Below are 17,534 nucleotides of genomic sequence, written 5' to 3' on the forward strand. Positions count from 1 at the left end.
TGAATAAAAGTCCTTTATCAATATATAATTTGAAATTATTTTCTCCCGATGTGTAGCTTCCACTAATATTTTCCCCCAGTGTGCAACACTCCATTAATAGTATCATTATAACAACAGATGTTCTTGATCTTGAAGTCCAATTTATCTTATTTTTTTTCTTTTATGGACCACACTTTTGGTGTTGAAACTAAACTTTACTGTTTTTCTGATATTATTTGATTTCCACTTTAATTCTTATTCCAGATGTTAAGATGGGAGCTGAAGTCATTGATTTGAGACCTTTCTTCTTTTCCAATAGGAATAGGCATTTAGTGCTATAAATATCTCTCTAAGTACTGCTTTGGTGTACTCCACAAACTTTGATATATCGTGTCTTACTTTCCATTCAGTTCAAAATAATTTTTAATTTTAATTGCTTCTTAGATCTATGATATATTTAGAAGAGTTAGTTTCCAATTATTTGGGGATTTTTCCAAATATCTTGTGGTTATCGATTTCTAATTTAATGGCATTGTGGTCAGAGAACGCATTTTGTCTGACTTAAATCTTTTAAATTTATTGAGGGTTGCTTTAAGGCTCAGAATATGTATTATCACAGTAAATATTTTGTATGCACTTGAAACAAAGATAGTTCTGCAGGTGATGGTGGAGGTTTATGTATATATTTGTATGTACATTATATATAAATGTCAATAAAGTCAGTTGTGTTATTCAAGTCTTCGATATCCTTGATTCTTTATTCTTCTATCAATTATTGAGAAAAGGATGTTGGAATCTTCAACAACAATTGTGTTTGCCTAATTCTGCTTATGGTTCATTTCTGTTTCATATGTTTTGAAGCTCTGTAATATAAACACTTAGAATTGATAGGTCCTCTTCATAAATTAACACCCTCAACATTATAAATGATCCCTTATTCTGTAATAATGTTCTTTCTTCTGAAGTCTACTTTGTTAATATGACCACTGTTTTCTTTTGATTAGGTTAACATAGTATATTATTTCCATCCTTTTACTTTTATGCTATTCACGTCCTTATATTTAAGTGGGTTTCTTCCTTTTTTATCCAATCTGACAATTTCTGTCGTTTAATTGGGTGTTTAAGCCATTTATAGTTAATATGATTTTTGATATAGTTGGGTTTCAATCTACCATTTTGCTATGTATTTTCTATTTGTCTGTATGGTTCTTTTTGTTGTTGTTGTTCCTTTTTTCTTTTTCTTCTCCCTGACTTCTTTTGGATTAATTACATATTTTTATGATTCCATTTTATCTCATTTGTTAGCTTTTTAAGCTATATAAATCTTTGCTATATTAGTGGTTGCTTTAGGGTTTATATCATATATTTGTTACTTATTAAAGTCTACCTTTAAGGAATATGATAACCCTTCATGTATAGTGTAAAAAGCTTAACTTTTTTCTCTTTATCACTGGCTTTAAGCCATTTGATTATGATGTGCCTTGGGTCTTGCTTTTAAACTTTGTTAGGCAGGACTATAGCAGTACAGTCTGGGAGAAATGTTGCCCCACTGTGGAAGCAAAAACCTTCTGAGTATTCCCTCTATTTGCTCGTAAGTTATGAGATTTTCCACTCTGGCTGGTAGGAAGAAAAACTATCCCCAGACCAGTGTGGGCCCCAGTGAATGTTCTCTCAAATGTTTCTGGGTGAATCTTTCCTGGACCTTGGGAAGTTTCTCATGTGCTGATCAGTACTCAGGTGAAGGTTTGCAGGATACTTTCTGCATATCTCTAGGGCTCTCTATCTGTGCGGCTCTCTCCTCTATGATACTCTGATCCATAAAAGCCAGACAACTTGGCCTCCCCAAACACCAGCTTCATCTATTCCACTCAGAAAGGCTGCTGTGCTCCACCTGGATTCCTCCATCCCACAGCACGTACTGGCAATGAGCCACGACAATTGTAGGTCGCACTTCATTTGTTTCCCATCTCTCAGGGATCACTGTCCTTAATTGCCTGATACTCAGTAACTTGAAAACCATTGTATCATATAATTGTCCAGTTCATTTGTTTCAGGTGGAAGAGTAAGTCTGGTACCTGCATTCATCGAAGGTCTTGCAAAACTCTATGAAGTACCCAATTAATGCCTAGAAAATGAATGTTAATGACTTTACCTTTGTTAAAATTAACTTACAGAAAGTGAAAGAAACAAAATCTATTTTAAATGAGATTAGTAAAAAAATTTCCAATATCGACAAATATCCTCAGCTTAAAAAAAACTCCAATTCATTATCTTATCACAAACAGAACTGTCTGCTTCTCAAAAAAAGTCTTTAAGATCTGTACAACAAATGAAAAAATATATTGGCTTTTCTGATTTTGTGTTAATTTATAAAGGTTGGTGTTGAGAGATTCTAAAGTACACTGAGGAATCCTTAAATAAAAAGAATGCTGTGTCATAGCACAGTTAGGTTATCAATGCGCTAAACTCCAAACTAAGTTGTTATACTTCTGTACAAAAGACTAGACATATGTTATCTTCATTCTAGATTTTCATAAAAATTGTTAAGTTTAAAGTTATTTATCATCTTGCTTCAAGCAAAATACTTTAAAAGTCATCTAAAAGTAGACTTATTAGCAATTTATGGTCGAAACAATGTATGGTACTGTCTAAACATACAAATGAAATGGGTATTAGAATTGTTGAAAAAACAAAGTTCTTGATTGTGAGAGCTTAAAAATTACCATGAAATACAGTCCAATTTTTAACAGTGTGTTAGCTGAGAGCACAATGAAAATCCCTATGTATTGCTCTTTAAAACAGATGCTGTTTTTAGATGATTACATGGCACCCCCAAACACACCACCGCCCCAGCAAATATGCCCATGGATGGGAACTTCTGTATCCACATGTATCTTGGGGGGTGAGATTTTCCATTTGTGGGCACTAGCAGACAAGGCAAAATAACCAGAAATCAACTTATGCTACTATAAATCTTTCCACATCCTATATTACTCTAGGACATTAACTGAAGTGAACAAAAGTCATTCCCAAACCATACTATATTATAATTAGAATATAAGGTATGAGAAGTTATAGTTACAATAACTATAAGCCCTCAGAAGAAGTTAATGAACTGAGGCTGACCTTGATCACTGACTCAGATCCCGCAGCACAGGGCAGTACCTGCTCCCTCTCCCACATTTGCCAGCCTTTGCTACAACAGTAATCAATTTGCTGTCTTGATCTTCCAAGCATATCATACATTTTTTGATCCATCATTAAGCCTCAAACTTGTGGCCTAATTAAATTACTGAGGAAAGACACTTTGGAATTCTAGACGTTGGCAGGAGAAAAATTAGGGATAAACATTTAAATAAGGTGAGAAAATTATGACCTAATCTCTATGCAGGCATTAATGATTGAAAGTCACTGTTCAAAATAAATTTTGTTTGCTTTTTATTCTGTTTTGTTTTTAACACAAAGTGATGTCAAACCGTTTTTTAGTGTGGTGATTAAATGCTAAATACAAAATGTAGGAGAAGGGAGAAACAGAAAAGGCTCAAGGGCCAAGTCAGCTCCACGTGAGAGGTGTACACAGATATGGAATTGGTGTTGTAGAGTCATCAAGATCTTCCAGAGAATATACGTTACATAGAAAAGCTTAAAAATACTGAAGGTATTTCACTTCTCTCTTCAAATCTTAGTGATTCCAGGTCAGGTTGAGAGTGTAGTTCAGGCAAAAGACTGGCAGTGAAAAGACCTGAATTTGAATTCTAGACATGGCAATATCTTGCTGTGTAAATTTAAGCCTGTATTAATTTTGCTGAGTTTTACCTTCTCTTAAGGTGCTAGGACTAGATAGGGACTCTATCAATGTTACAATTTTTCCTTTCCCGAATGCAAGGCATTTACTATCTGTACCATTAATTTTCCAATTGATCATATAATGCCCTGTGGTACTTCTTCATCTTTTAAGTACTTCCAAGGCATTTATGCTTCATCTTTCTCAACTAAAGCTCCTTGAATTGAGAAAGGAACAAAGTTTCTCATCGCCCATACTGCTAAGAACACAGGAAGGATTCAATAATATCCACGTATTTCACAAAATAAGAAAATGCTCATAGGACTGTAACCCAGCATTTTGAGGCCCTATCGCAAACTGCCTTTTAACTAGAAGTAAATGAGAGAGAAGACTGATGAAGCTATCAGTTATATAAGCTACTACAGGCCAAAAATATGTTTTGAAGGAATCTAAGGCTTTCGCTTGTTGATAACCTGCCAAAAGGAACTCCAGGAAAAGGTGTTTTGTTTTGCAAGGATACAAAGGAACTGAGTGGGGGAGGCTCCTAAATTAGCAATAATGGGAGAGAACTTATCAAGAGACTCAGTTTGTTAGCTATGATCATTACCATCACAAAGAACGAGGCAGCTTCACATGGTGGAAAGACAGTATTTGGATTTACGGAACCTCAGTTTGACTCCCAGCTCTAACACTTAGTCACTAAAGCTGAAATTAACATTTCTAAGCCTCAGTGTACTTTTCTATAGAATATAAAATTACTGCCTGAGGTCTGTCAAGGATTAATTGTCAAGGCAAATGAAGAGTTCTCTATAAATTAATATTTTCTAATCAGATAAATGCCTCCAGAATGCATGACACTATTGAAGTAGGTGTGGCCAAACTAAACAATGATGGTCAGTAAGGGTTATTTCTGGAGAGCATCTGAGTTCTTAGGTGAGTCTGTTCTAATTCCTTTGGTGCTTTTCTTCTAATTCCTTTGGCTCTCAGGGCTTCCTCTGGGAGAAAAGTCTCTAATTAAAATAGTCTGGGCCTTAACAGGGCTTCCTTTGAAACCTGTCAGATAACTGAAGACACTAAGGAGAGGAAAGGGCATCAAAAGGAGTAAGAATCTAATGGGTGGAAACCGTCATGGCATGCATTCTCCGGGGCACTCGGCTTCTTGGACAGTCGGCTCTGTGGACCACCACTTTTCAATGTGAATGCCCATGGTAAGGTTTATGTGGTTCAGCAATCTCAAAACAGACCATGAAAGTGGTCCAAACAAGACATAACATGGGGTTAACGGAACATTCTTATTCATGGAGAGGTATCGTATCTATCATATGTTGATACTAATATATAAGGAAATGGAAAATAATGAAGCACACTTAATACAAAAACTGTATTAAACATAATTGGAAAGACATTTCAGAATCGTGCCACTGTTCTGGAATCACTATACACATGTTTCCATGGTACTTTTATTGTCTTCTATTAAGGATTTTATAAATTTACCAATACTGATGTCTCCAAAAATAAAAAGTCACATCCTTAACCTCTGATTTCCGTGCCTAACAATACAGTCACCTCAATTAAGTTCTCAGTTTCTTTGCATTATTTTTGTTTGTTTCTTTGACTCCTAATAGAATATTACCACTTATTGACCTATATTCCAGGAAGGACTCTGGAATGAAACTGAAAAGAATCTGGGCAATTCTACAATGGAATAACATATTGTAGCTATTCCTTCAAACCTAAAATATTGTGGTCAAATGTTAGCAGAAAAGAAACCTTCCCATCTCCTGTTAGTTGTGAATAGCTGATGTCTTATTCAGTAATATTTATCTTGTGTGTGCTGCAGTGTTTCACATAACGGGAACAACATCTACTCGGATAAATACATTCTAGGTCTTCATTATTACATTGCACAACAGGTGTTCAATCAAATTTGTTGAATGAAATGTGAGTAGAATGTGGCCCTGATCTTTCACAAAGTAAGAGTAAACAACAAGAACTACGTATAAAATTTGAACAAGAAATCTATATATTCACATATATATAATTATTTAAAGAATAAGTTCTAACACTGTGTTGGTCCTCTTGAATCTCTCAAATCATGAGAAAGGGCAGGACCATTAAGAATGTAAATAATACCCTGTTCTTTCTCATATTCCATCAGGACTGGTTCCTCAGGTTCCAGCCTTGGCTAGAGAGACAACTCCTCGCCAAGGAGGGCGCTATGATGTGGAATCTATTTCAGAGAGAGAAATATATCTCTGAACTGGTTTACTTATTATTTTTGTTTTTAACAACAAAAAGCTGAAAACTGCAAAAAGCTATCAGAGAAGTCTGCTAAAACGAATGCAGAGTCCAAAAAAATCAGTGAACCATACCAACAAGATTTATTACTGGGATCATCTTAGTCTTGCTGCCATACAGCAAGCAGACTGCATGCAGCGTGGAACAGGTAGTTAAGAATTCTATCAGAACATCCCCAAATAAAATAACATGCTGTGTGCATCCATCCTTTCTCTGTAGCCATACAACGTGAGAAAATCCCCTTTCTGTGGAGGCAAAGGAAACATCTATTTGTGGGGAATAAAAAGAAACCCAGCTGTCAGCAGCAATTCTATCATAAGCCCTTCCTTGTGAAATGATTCTCTCTACCCTCATCCCGGAGAAGCAGAATCTTCATGGGGCTGCCCCATACACACTCGGTTAAGACCGGTGGTGGCTCCACACCCATTGCAGTAACTATCTGTTTACTTACCCAGCATATCTTCCAATAAGAGAGCTTCAATTTTTACGGAAGAAAACAATAGTGCATAACCAGTATATATACACATCGTTTGGGGTAGTAAAACCATCCACGTACAGACCAAACTTTATATCCTATCAACCAAATCTACAATCAGCCTGGAAACGTAAATCAGCTCTACATTTATCTGGCTATTAAACACAAATTTAGGATTTCTTAGTAGAAGGAATCCAATTTAGTTATGGCATTAAATGTGTGCCTTTTACCCCTCTGAGAGAGTAATATAATTGAATTCTGTCCATCATAGCAGATCAGTGCTGCTCATCTTTGTCCGGCAATCATGTTTGCAAAGGCCGGAGAAGGCAGTACTGATACTTTTACAGAACAAGCTACTAGTTAAATATCAGCTAAGGAGAATGAGTTCAAACAACCAGACGGCAACTCAGGCACCATGAAACTGGATTTGCGGAGGCTGGTGTGTGTGTTGGGGGGAAGCGGCGGACGACCACCCTCGCCAGCAGCCATCCTTGCCCTCAGCTGACATCGCCTTTCCAGATGGCTTGCTCAACCATTAGATTGTTTAAAATAAAGACATCGTCTGTCTTTTCACGCAGAAATGTATACACTGAGGTGCAAAAGGAGAGAAAAAAGGCACCGACATAATCACATGATCAATCAAATATGGCCTAAACCTAAAGGCATATTTGGTGCCACTATCTCTGTCATTTAAAGAATAAATTAAAAACCATTGTGCTCTGTGATAATGAAATAAGGACAACTGCTTCAAATTAAATGCAACAAGTAGACCTTGTAACATGACAAAAATCCATCCCAGGCTTTTTCTAAATTCCAAAGTACCAAATTCCTCTTTAACAATATTTGATAAGAAATATTTAACACTTTTCATATATTTCCTGTAATTTACACATTTATAACAAAATGTGGATTTATTTGACAGCCAAACCAAAATGTTTCATTTTGCTTTTAGATTGCAACTCTTGCTGCTGAAATACAGTATACTAAAAATGAAATTTTAATGTGGTTATAAGCTTCCTGCTAGGCAGCAACCTAATTGAGACTTTTGATGTTAGCTTTTTTGAGACATGTTATCCTTCATCATCTGTAGAGTATTTTAACTATAGATCTCTTGCAGTCTTCCCAAAGTTGACAGAGGGAAGGGGGATGGGGTGGGAGGAAGAAGGCCACTTTATCAAAGTCAGTGGAAATACAAGGTATTAATTATGTTAAATGAAGAAATATGGGCATTTGGTTACTTTTGTGGGTCAGAAATATTTTAATCTGTCGCTGCCAGCCAGCTGCCTCTCCCTGAACCCCCCTGCATTTATATCAGTTGCAGGAACACATCAAAGCTCCAGAAAGTGAGGAAAGCAGCCACCGGTAGGGCCTTTCCCCATCCCCCACCAAGGTCACAGTTTTAACTACAGCGGCCACAGCGTTATCCACTACAATCAGTAATAAGGCCATGACCTTTTTTTTATATTTTGGAAGTATAAACGTTAGAAAAATTGGTAAACATTTAGCCCAAAGTAATTTAAAAAAAAAAAAAAAACACCTCTAGTCAATGGAAAATAAAACTTTTGTGATATTTAGAAAAGAAAACAAATGGTGTACTCAACCGCTCCCAGTCAAAGCAGAGCTGGCTCACACAGATGCAGCTGACTTCTAAGCTTTGCTAAGTCGGCCAAGCACACGGTCCAGAAGCAGAGTTACAGGGAGGGGAAACATAGCTGTCGGCCTCGATGCCCGAATACGTTTTATTAAAGCAACACTCGGAAACTCTAGATATGAACAGTCAAGGAAGCCAACAGCCATTATGTAAATGCAATATATTCTCTATATGACCAGGGTAGGGACTTCTACAAGGTCATCTAGTAATATTTTAAAACTCCACTCTTTTACAAAGTTTTTCTGATTAAGGAATCAGATAACTTGTTAAGAAGTCAGGTCACTCTAATGTGTGAGAACTGTGCAAAAAAAAAACTAAACTAAAAACAACAACCCTGTTTTAGACCCTTAAAAAACAACTTTTTAGTGAACTGTACTTCTCTGCACTTCATTTATATTTTTGAATCTAGTAGCATATAAGGATTTTGGACAAATGTATTTATAGAAGATTCTATTTTCAATATATATTTTTATTTGAATCATAGATAGCTACCACATTTTTTCTTCTACTTCAATTGCAGAAAATTTTCAAAGGAATTAATTCAACGATGAGTACTAATCCTTTGCTTATAATATACAGGCAAGCAGAATTTATCTGTTCTAGCTTGGGTTTTGAGAGTTCTTATGGTAGAATTTTTTTTAAAAAATAGGAATTGACCAGAATGAGCCTTATATTACATTACAGGTAGAAAGGGGGACATCTTTTAGGTAAAAAAAAGAAAAACAAACAAACAAAAAACACACACACACACACACACACACCAAACAAAACACAATAACTAAGCCCACAGGACTCGAGTGAAAAGACAAAGGCCCTCTCCCTGCCCGCCTCTGAAAAGAAACGGATGAAGCCAAGGGCCTTTTCACCATTTCTGAGTCGTTTCGACCTTACTCAAACATTTGCGCTCCACTATAGTTCTCCGTCCTCCTCAAGGAAGTTAAAAAATGCACAAGATTTCTGTATAAAGATATTCATTACAGAGCTGCCTATACTTTTTCTAATCTTAATTCAATAAAATCTACACATCATAAGTCAGGCTTATCAACTGGTTGTAAGTCAGGACTAAAAGGGTTTAGAAATACATTCACCTGCAATCACCTCACCATCTCTCCTTCCTCATTTCACATACTACTTCTTGGAATAAAAACAGTGATAAGAAATTTTACTTCTGTTGATAGTTAATTGTTGTTAGAGGTAACAACTACCACCACCAGGAATTTAATACTAAACCAAGCGAAACCTCTCTAAGGCTGACACTAGGTATACATTCTCCGATATTAAACCACAGCAATATTCAATTTTGAAAATAAGCAGAAGTAAACGTATTGATTTTCTGTTCCTATGTGTAATTCTCATTGAGTAATCAAAGGCAAAAGAAATTCCAAGCTGAGACAGTGAAGACTATAACTCTATTCTCAGGCTTTAAAGGAGAAAATTTATGAATACATATGGATTCATAAGTTTGTGCTTTAAATGAGAAAAATTATGGTTACATATATTTTGATTTGTTGATCTTAAATTGTGTCAGGAAACTATGCAAGCTGATATATAAATAACTTCCCTTTATATCTACAAGAAAATAAAAACATTTCTGACAATAAAACATGTGAATTTCATATCAAATTTCTGAGCTTTTAGCATTTTGGTTATTTGTTAACTTTGGTTATTTGTTAACTTTCGTATCTGTTAGTATTTTTTAAATATATAAGACCTCTACTGTAAACAAATGTAGTCAGCCTAGTCTGGCTTTTCCACGGATGTCTAAACAGAATTCCTTTACTGGAGCTTCCTTACTGCTTCATGTGCTATCCCTTTCTCCTTTTAAGCAAATATCAGTATCAGTCAACCAGCTATTCCTGCGACTCGAATTTCATTGTTAAGATATGAGTGTTGAAATTATTCGAGTCTGGGAGAAGATAGCCTGATATGATAGTTGATGCAATATTAATACAATCTGTCTAATCTCAGTTAAAGATTCAATACCAAAATTGCCAACATTTATAACAGCTGCATGAATTCAGGAAAATATGTGTGAAAAAGGTACCAGCCTTGTGGGTCTAACTTGGTTTTTAAAATGACTCTGAGATTTATCTTAACTACATGAAAGCGGCCGATGTTGGATTAAAACAAATACCAACCACAAAATGTCATGCACATATTCTAGGACTCTTTCTAAAAAAATGACTGAAAAACTTGGCATAAAGGTACAGGTATTAACGTTACAAGAGATTTGATGGGTCGTGTAAAGAATAAGAAATCATCTCCCAGAAGTATGAAGGACAAGAGAATAAATCTTTCCATGAATGTAGGAAAAAATATCAGAGCATAAAGAAAACATCCATGATTAAATAAAACTTTAGGTGATTCAAACTGACTAGCATTTTACAATATTAATGCTAATGGTTCATCACAGTCTTGTTTGCATGTTTAACAGCCCCCATTAAAAAAAAATAAATAAAAAGACTTGTATGCAGGAAGGAGAAGAGAAGGAAAAACTAAAGTCATACATAGTAAGGATGGAGAAAGAAGAAATATCAAATCAGCCAGATATATACAATAGCAGTTTCCAACGCTGGGTCAGGAAATAAGGTAGTTAGAGAAAAGTTGCAATCTAAAGAGAAAACGCTTTTAGGAAATGGTAAAATTAAAACAGAAGTAGATATGTAAAAGAGATGAATGAAGACAAGGTCTTCCTGCACCAAGGGAGTTGTTTAGGAGAAACAGTGTCCGTTTGTGGCCAGCGATAATACTTTCCATTCAATAGAGTTTGCAGCTTGCTGATTCATATGATTGCAGGCTGGCGCCCTGCTGGCGAGCCTCTCCACTGAAATTAAATCCACTCTCTTCAGTTATAAATTATAATGCTCTATAAACAACACTCCCATTGGGAATGGGGAGAGAGAGAGAAAGAGAGAGGAAGAGGAGAGGGAAGAGTGGAAAAAGGAGGGAGAGAGAGAGAGGGAAAAAAAAAAGAGCAGGAGAGGGAGAGCGTTTCTGTACAGTCCACTCACTGTTTAATGTTCTGCTCTTCTGCAAGAAACAAGGAGAGTAAGTCTTGCCCAGATAGCACTCCTGCTGTAATTCCTACACCGTTTGATGTAGAGCCCAGAAAGAAAAGTGGGGTAGAAATGTGAGTCTATGAGGAAAAACACTTAGAAATCAATGAGAATGCAAGAAGAAGAAAAGACAACATAGATTTTATACATGGATTTTTTTTTTCCCACACACATTATTGAATGTATCTTTGCAGTCCTAAGGGAAACCAAAATAAAATTCCTGATTCTAGTACATTGTACATCTTTTGATATCCAAACCAATCAGAAATTGTACATCTACACATTGTACATCTTTTGATATCCAAACCAATCAGAAATAGTCCCTCCACATGCACAGGAAAGAAAAGGAAACACAGGAAAGCAAAGATTAAAATAATCAGGCCCAAACGGCCACAGACAAGGAGTCCAGAACAAAAAGAAAGTTCAATGATTTGATCACCCACAGTACTTGGAGGTTAACCACATTTTTTGCTTTTTATGAACATCTATTTCAGAATTCAATGTTAAATTTATAGGAAAGTGATACCTCAGTTGTTAAATGTTAAAGGGGTTTTTTTTTAAAGGTGTTTTCAAATGCAGAAAAATAGCAAATACTCAGTTTTGTCAATTAGCTAAATAATTCACAAGAGAGTCCATCATAGAGATGGTTTCTATGCCTGTTTCAGGGCATTAACTTATATTTCAGGTTTCTTTTATTTGTGTGAATCTCTTTCTAGAGGGATTTATGCCCTAATCAGAGTAGAAACAATTATTGTTATATAATAATTAATATTCCAAAGAATCACATCCACAGGTTACTTATCAACTACAAAAGGACACAGTTCCGTATGAAAAAACAGCTTTGAAATTTCTTACCAAATGAACCTGGACATAACAGTGTAAGGGGAGGCAAAAGCTGGAAGGGAAGAGGCGGGGAGAGAAGCAAGCCTGTTCAAACCTATGTTTTGAATGTGATTTAGGAAGGGCAGGAAACCTACAAAAAGCCGAGATGCATTTCAGGTGAGAACATTCAAGGACAACAGAATCCTCCACAAACCACAGACTTCCGTGTCTCTATCTCACTTAGGGAAAATGAACATTACTCTAATTTTCCTTCTAAAGTCACAATATAAAAGAAAACTCCAGCTTTCTGCTGAAGTCATAGAAGGAAGAGGAGAAAGAAAGGTGCCCGAGATTCCGGTTTTAGACCTGAAGTAATTTTACCAGGCTAAATTCCAAACCCTGAAAAAAAGACCTGAAAATTGAAACACTGACCCAAACCTTAACCAGAGAATTAAGTTTAGGAACAACTCAGATTTTGCTTTTTTTTTTTTTTTTAAACGCGTCTGGCTGACTGTCTCTGTCTCTCTGCTTTTGGTTGTGATGCATACCAAGTAAATTATTTGCTGATAGGTGAACCTCAGCAAATGCTTTTCTTCCTTCGAATGCCTGGTGAGCTTGTTGGGAAAAGTCATTTAAGTCACTTAAAACAATCCCATGAAAAGTAAAACTCAATTCTGAAATCAGAGTATAACTTAGAGCTTAAAAATAAATTAAATAAAGGAAACATTAAAAGATAAATGGAGCAGGATGCTCTGTGGCTGAGGTAATCTGAGTGGAAAGGGAAGAAGGAGGGTTACGTTAATAAATGATTAAAAGGCCTTAACAAGGGCCTATCAGGTTGACCAGGAAAGCATTCTTCTCCTGGGCTCCTCCTCAAGACCACCTTTTTTACATTTGTTCTCAACGCTGATCAATATGGTTTTCATTTGCTGATTTCCATAATGCCATATGTGATCTGCCAGCCTGACATAATGAAGCTAGAAAGAGCTGAAATCATTTGAACATTCTCGCTTGCACGACTGTCGCCAGCTCACCAAATGCCTGTTATCTGAAAGCCAATATTTTTCTTTTGCTTATTGACAAATACCAGAGGTGTTTGCCTCCAGACAGATGTAAAAACTAAGCCTTGGGTGGCAAATTTAAATTAAGATTCAAGTTAAATATTACACTTTTTCTGTAGCGTTTTTTGTTTGTTTGTTTGTTTTTTGGCCAACACTCTTAACGTGTAATTTGAGCTTGATTAAATAGACAAAAACAAGATTTAAGTGTGAATTTTCCATTTCTGAATACAAATGTTCACCTCTGTTGATAAAGCAATACATCTAGGAATAAAGCACAAATACTTGATGATGCCACCAACGCCTCAGGACAAAATTATTGCCCCAATTCAAGTTTCCTATAAATATATCAATTTAGTAGGCCCATTACTATTTGTTTCTGATAACTTTCACCAAAATTCATACAAAACTGTATGTTCATTAATTTTTTACTGTCAAAGTTTCTTTAATACATGCTCTAGGATGAAGAACCATTTTTATCCTATGTAAGCTTCTTACACTTTTTTATTGTATAGTAAAATGAGTTTGTTTAGGTCATCTCACACAAGTGAACCATGTACAAACCTTCCGCGATGCCTGAAATGTCTCATTAAAAATTCTCCCTAGTGTTTATTTGTCACTTTGCCATATTCAATTTCAAGGCAAAGTGCAGAGAGGAACACATTTCTGAAATGATTTATTTTGTCTTTCACAAGCCAAAAACAAAACAAAACAAAAAGTTGTATTCAATCAAAAGAATACTTCAAATAAAAATTATATTTAGTGCCAGTACTTCATTCACAATAAATTTTACTCCTTTTTACATTAAACACATTAAATAATATTCTAGTGATTAACCCAAGTCATATTTTAGTTTCTCAAGAATGTGAAAGTCAGTGGTTGCAGTTTTGTTCTTAAACTATGAAAACAAAATCACAGACTTTTACCCAAAAAATCTCCCTGAGTTCTCCCAAAAAGGTGAATGTGTCATGGCTGAGTCAGTACCCGAAGTTTTAAAAATACTCCAATACTACATTTGCTCCAACTCTCAGTTCACAATCTCTACTTCATTACATGAGCCTTCTTTCCTTCTTTCCTTCCTTCCTTCCTTCCTTCCTTCCTTCCTTCCTTCCTTCCTTCCTTCCTTTCCTTCCTTCCTTCCTTCCTTCCTTCTCTCACTTCCTTCTCCTCCTTTTATATGGTCATCCAACAGTTGGAATGGCTGTCTGAAACAAACAAAAACAAAGGAGAAAAACAAACAAAACTGAGTGGAAGGTAGTGTGGACAAATATCTAAAGAGAGGTCCTTCAAAGCAACAAAATAATCCCAGAGGTCGAACACCCATGCCATTTACTCAGCTCCCTTACCTCCCTTCTCTAAAAGAATGGATTGTTGTTTGTTTATCTCTTTTTCACACCCCTTTATCAACAGGTGAAAGGATACTAAACCTAGAGACCTTTGATCCGCTGTCACTTCATCACCGTCCAACTCCTGTTGCCCAAACCGGTTCCAATCAAACAAACTGAAACCGCCTCGACGAATCAACCCAGCCTGTCAAAGGATTCTGAAGGCATGCAATGGTGGAGAGAATACATTTCAAGGACCTTTCTCTGGGGTTCTGAGATTTTGGGGTGATGGTAAAAGCAAAGGATGAAGAACATGTCAGTCTATCTTGAAGTACCAAGCTACTTTCTCTTAGGAATTTCAAATTAGGTAAATCAGAAATGCCACATTACACTGGGGGGCAAAAAGGTGAGGCTAGATCTTTTAAGCACACACTCATCTCTTTCTCTGTGATATTCATAATAGAAACAATCACACAGCAAGAAAACAGAGAAGAAGGGTAGTCTTGCCTAGATCCAAACCAGGGAGAAAGGCAAAAGTGAATGACAGTCTCAAAGTCCAGTGGAACTGGTGGCAGACGACCTTCCTAGGAGATTTAGCTACTAACATTTTGCTTTACTTGAACCATAATTGGCACGCTGAGAGACGGGTCAGGTTAACACTCTCCTACATGGTGACATGGTAACGAGAAGTTAGTCAGAATAATTGAAAGACTCTTATAAAAGATGGAATCACAATCAGACTGAACTTCTAAAGTGAGGTAATAAGGGCGGTGGGCAGATAAAGGACACTCTTATTTGCAGAAGCAACAGCAAGAGAGAGAGAGTTCCGTGTACAATTAACAGAGAGGGGAGAAAACCATCAAAGTTCTTTTGAGCTATAGGGAGCTCAGGAGGATGAGAAAAATTGTTAGAATAGGATGACAGAAGAAAAATTTTAACAGAAGAAGGAAAGGCATTATCTCCTGCCATGTCCAGATAGCACAAATAACAACAGTTTCATAGTAAGTGGTTTCCTTACAGAAAAACAAAAAACAAACAAACAAAAAAACAATCTCTGGGAGGCTGTTTGTAGATCCTTTGCCTCAGGTGGGCCAATCATATGTTTCACTGTTTTGTAGAGGGAGGTATACCCACCAAACTAGAGGGTACCTTTCTCTCCAAAAGGAAAATGACCAGAAATCTGCAAAATTGGGATAGTTGGGTTTTTAGAAAAGTAAAACCTTAAAATTTTACACTCTTTATAATAAAATGAAACAGGTAGCTTAGAACTGGATCACTTGGCCCTTTCTCTCATCTCTTCCCAGTTCAAAATGCTTGCATCTCTTACTAGCCAACATTCTCTGAGATCTGCGGTTGGGCTCAAAGTTTTCAAACCTCAGCACCACCTTCTTTGTAGATTTAGCCTTTTTCCAAAAATCGACTTAGTTTACCCACCACAGCCACTCTGCTTCTTGTCATAATGTCACTTTCTGTGTGTATACATAAGATCCTAGCCTTTCTTGTACTGTCGCATTGTGGGACTGGTGTTTTTCACGCTTCTTCCAGAAAGTTCAGTGGGTCTTAAGAACATTCACCACGTTTTCGGGAGCATGATCGTCAGGGACGGCTGTGGTCTACTGTCATCACCGCAGCACTCGCAAGAGTGCCTGGAATAGAGCAGTCATTCAAAATACGGATGCTCAATGATGGAGCTCTTTAGAAGCAATGAGAGGACATGCAAAAGTACTTAATATACTTTTTTTTTTTTTTTAACAGCAGTAGTAGTAAAATTTAAAAAGTAGGAGAAACAGGAGGAAGTAGTGACAGTTGCAGTAGAAGTTGTGGCCACCATGGCTTTAAGTGACAAGTTGAGGGTACAGGTGAGATCCAGTTGTCTAGATGTGGCTACCCAGAAATCTGTGGCTCAAAGCCCTTATCATCAGTAGAGATTTACTCCCCTTCAACTGGGCACCCAGGGAACTCTAAACTACAAAGAAGGCTTGAGCAAAGGTGGAAAACCAAGATTTTGAGTAATGGAAGGATTTACAGTCAAGTTTAACAAGTTGAGAAATGAAATGTTGAGGTAAGTGCCTTATTAATAAAGCTAAGGTCAGGACCAGGTGAGGATGGGTTAAGACAGAAGAGCCCTGTCACAGGCTACTGAAGTAGTCTGGACGGTCAAAGACATTTCAACGTGGCCTCAGATTCCTTAAGTCTAAAATATCGGTGACCACGTCTGATGATTAGAAGTTACACAAAAGAAATCCAAGTGTAATCAATATCGGTAAGTGCAAATTGATGAGGAGAGTTAAGAAACATGTCTGTTGAAGGCAGATGAAGAAAGGACTAGATTATTTTATTTCTTGATCTATTATAAACTCTATGCTGGTAGCAGAATCTCTGCTTCTAGAGAAGGTAGGGCTCTATCACACATCTTGTATGGTTGTTCCCACTTTTCAGTCCACGTGGGTGGTGGTTATTATTTTTAATGTATTCCTACTTCAATAAGCCATAAATAAGCTTACTTATTCAAATGACCACAATAAATGATGAGAAATAGCACACCGACCCATAAGCAGCAAAGACCCAGAAGGCAACACTTAAAACATAAATTGCCAACGGCAACCTGATCAGGTTTCATAAATCAGGGCAGCAATGGCCCTAAAGAGTGGGAATGAGAGCTCCAGTAATTGCAGCCTTCTGTCAGGGAGCATACTGTAAAAATAGCCACAGTAAGCACTCCTCCTGACCAATCAATAGACTCCTATTAACCTCCTGGCCAATTACAGGATGATTGGCTAAGCAAACAAAGAATTATTGGCTGTTTAGTTGGGACTTTATTCAGGCCTCTCTCTTCCCTGTTTCTCATTCTGTTCCTCTTCTCCTCCCCACCCCCTTTCCTGTTAGGAAAAAACATCTGCAAACACCTGATATTCATCTAAGTCTCTGCAGTTGTACAGTCTTGTTAAATTGTTACCACCTTTTCCACAAGCAGTTTTGGCAATTAACCTCATGGCCAGGGACTTCAAAGAAAACAACTGTTGAGTTTAACCTCTCTGAGCTACCATAGATTCTTTTATGATTTTTCCTGAAACACTTTCATCCAG

At 36.7% G+C, this 17,534-nt stretch overlaps 1 protein-coding gene and 1 pseudogene across 1 annotated transcript in view; both read right to left on the reverse strand.

Annotated features, from left to right (window-relative positions):
• BCAS3 (BCAS3 microtubule associated cell migration factor) overlaps window positions 1–17,534 on the reverse strand; it is a 512,946-nt gene that overhangs the window by 172,742 nt on the left and 322,670 nt on the right.
• LOC120621122 (60S ribosomal protein L36a-like) lies at window positions 15,353–17,441 on the reverse strand (annotated as a pseudogene).

Source organism: Pteropus medius, unplaced genomic scaffold (genome assembly GCF_902729225.1).
Source record: "Pteropus medius unplaced genomic scaffold, Ma_sr-lr_union100, whole genome shotgun sequence".
NCBI classification, from domain to species: Eukaryota; Metazoa; Chordata; class Mammalia; order Chiroptera; family Pteropodidae; genus Pteropus; species Pteropus medius.